Source organism: Octodon degus, unplaced genomic scaffold (assembly GCF_000260255.1).
Source record: "Octodon degus isolate 3935 unplaced genomic scaffold, OctDeg1.0 scaffold00242, whole genome shotgun sequence".
Lineage (NCBI taxonomy): Eukaryota > Metazoa > Chordata > Mammalia > Rodentia > Octodontidae > Octodon > Octodon degus.
Genome location: NW_004524818.1, coordinates 724,877 through 728,348, shown reverse-complemented (window position 1 = coordinate 728,348; position 3,472 = coordinate 724,877).

Sequence of the window (3,472 nt, the reverse complement as noted above, 5' to 3'; positions counted from 1 at the left end):
AACATAAATGACTTTCAGAGGGAAAAATTAATAGAAAAGTAAAGAAAATAAGAGAGACAGAGAAAAATGGAGAAAGAAATGTAAATCATCTGTGCATTTCCTCTCTGATTTACCTTATAAAGAATTCTTCAGTGTTTTTCAAATGCAGCAATATCACAGTAAAACATTTGATTTCTATATAAACTGCTTCAGTTACTATAAAATATGGTACCTAAATCTCCAAGCACGACTTTGGAACAAGAGACTTCCTGTTTCTGTTAGACTGCTACATCCTATCCTTGCTCTCCACTGACTCCTCTTCAGTGCCTATACAGGTGTATTTGAAGAATGAATTCATTGCCTACAGCAGCTGTGCTACTACTCATTTCAAAGTAGCAAAATAAATAGGATCCATGAATACTTACACCCAGAGATATGTCTGCATTATAGCTCCTGTCTTGTGTAACTGTCACTTACTCTAAACAGAGACAAAGGTAGAAACAGTCTGTCATTCTTTTCTGTTACTTTCATCTAGCTCGTCCTGTCCACAATCCAGTCCCTGAAACTGTGCTTAGGCCACAGCAGATAAGCATGTTGCTTATGATTAAACAGCATTCCTATATTGTTGGCTTCAAATGTCTTATTTGCTGATGTTTTTATTTCTGATTAAGATAAATAATGCTTACAATAAAGGAGGCCTTGTGTACCTCTGACACATTTCTGGGGCTTATAGTATGATCTATTGCTAACAATAGTGGCAAAAGAGCAATAATGTCAGCATTTATTCACTGATGTAAAAATCACATATGTCATTATTATCCTTCACAATTCAACAAGAGAGGTATGATTACCCCTACTTTATAAAAGAGAAAATAAAATGCAGAAAGGTTAAATACCTTCCCCACAGCCACACTTGTACACGTGGTACAGCTCTGCTCAAATCTAGGTGGATCTGTTTCTAAAGACCGGTCTCTTTTCAATCTGCCATGTTTTTGAACCAAGATAATTAAAGCTCTGAGAACTGCTGGCAGCATCAGGATTATGGCTTTATCCAAACTAATTGATGTCCTACATATGCTTATTTTAAAAGATCCAGCTCACTATTCTGCACTTAAAAATGACTTATCCCTCTCCTATTCAGTGACACAGCAGCACAGAAAACTATAACAACACAACTGAGAGAGAACACATTGGTTAAGACTCAAATCCAGGGTTCTTCACAGCTTATTATCGCATCCCAGTTTGCAGAATCTCAAATGAAAAGATAGTGCTAGGTACACATTTTAATTCATAGCACAGTGTGATTTTTAGTCTTTATAAACTTCATCTCATCTATTTATGCTTTCCTCAGTGATGGGCATCAGGATTGTTTCCAGGATTTGGCTATGACAAATTGTGCTGCTATAAACATGAGTGCACATATATGACTGTGGTATGAGGTTTTCAGTTCTTCTGGAAAAATACTCTGGAATAGCTGGTTTGATTGGGACCTCAATTCTAGCTTTTGAAAGAATCACCACACTAATTTCTACAGTGGTGATACCAGTCTGCACTCCCACCAACAGTGGAGAAGGGTTCCTCTTACTCCATAGCCCCTTCAGCATTTGTTTTTGGCTGACTTATTGATGTTAGCCATTCTTTCTGGGGTGAGATGGAATCTCAGTGTTGCTTTAATTTGCATTTTTTGAATGACCAATGATGTTGAACATTTTTTCATACTTTTACTTGCCATTTGTATTTCTTTCTCTGAGACATGTATATTCATCTGAGATATGATACCCATTTTTGGATTGGGTCTTTGAATTTGGAGTGTCTGATCTTTTTAATTCTTTATATGTTTTAGATAGAAGGCTTATACTCTGGTTTCTCTTCAGATAGTGTAAATATTTCACCTATAAATAGAAGGCCTTTGTTAGAAGGAAAGTTTACTATAACTTTTTCCCAGTTTGTGGGTTTTCTTTTTACTCCGTTGGAGATTTGCTTTGAAGTACAGAAACTTTTCAAAAGGATGAGATCCCATTTGGTGATTCTTTGAAGTATTTCCCATGCAGTTTTTTTTTAAAATAAACTATCTACCCCTATGTCTTTAAGAATTGTACCTCCATTTTTGCCCAGAAGATTTATTGTATCTGTTTTAACATTTAAATCTTTGAAGATGTGGTAGTTTTACACAATGGAGTGTTCAGTTATGAAACACAATAAATGAGTCTTTTGTACATAAATGGATACAATTAAACATATTCTTAAGTGAAACAATCGCAAGCACATGTGCAAACATCATGTTCTCACAACCTGAGTGTGAGAACCTGAAAGAGAAAATGGAATCTGAAGGGTAAATAGATACCGGGAAAAGGGAACAAGCCTATTCAAAATGAAAGAGTTACTGAGTTGAGGAAAAGGACAGGAGAGGGAGTGGAGGAAATAGATTTATCTATGTATGTAAGCAGGATGGTTTGTAAAACTGTACTGCTCATTTCTACTGGTCAATGGAAAGAAGCAGTTAATGCTTTAATATTTATCATCTCCTTTTTTCAATTGTTTCTATTTTTCCCTTCTCAATTTCCCATACATTTCTTTCTTCTTTTATTCTTCCAATTTTACATGAGTATATTTGGTAACATGAAAAACTGGTTGGAAGACATCACTATATATTACAACAAATACTGTGAAATTCATATTCCTTTGTTATGTGAAATTCTGTATCACTTGTAATTTTTTCTGCCTTAATTCTAATTTGTATACTCTTTAAAAATAAATTGAAAATTAAGCAAAAGAAAACACAGTTCACCTCATTTGTGAATACACTTTTCTTCAAGATTAATTTTACTTTTGCTCTTTGAGGTATACAACTTGATGTTTTGAAACACATACATATAGGGAGATGATTACTACAGTCAAGCAAATTAGCATTTCAATTCACTTCTGGGCTTATTTATTTATTTATTTATTTTTTGAACTGGGGATAGAGTTCAGGACCTTGAGTTTGACAGGCAGAGGCTTAAGCTGCTGAGCAATCTCCCCAGCTTGTTATCTTTTTGGGGTATGTGTGCTAAAAGTTCCTAAAAGTCACTTTATCAGCAAATTTTACAATACACAATGCAGTAGTATTAACTACAGTCCTCTACATTTGAAGTTCAAGTTCATTGATCTTAAGTGATTGTGATTTTGCATCATTTCTACTGTATCCACATCATGAGTCCCCAATTCCTGCCCCTGTAAACTACCATCGTACTCTGTTTCCATGGGTTATTTTTTTTTTATTTTTATGCTCTATTATGTGAAATTGTGCAGTATTTGTGTTTGTCTTGATTTCCTTAGAAGCATGTTTTCTAGTTTCATGGACAACACTGTAAATTACAGAATTTCTCTCTGCTTTTAAGGTTAAATAGGCTCCCATTGTACATCTCTGCCACATTTTACTTGCTCATTCATTCATCAATATGTCTTTAAGTTGTTTCTATATTATGGATATTGTGGATAATGTTGGAAAGAA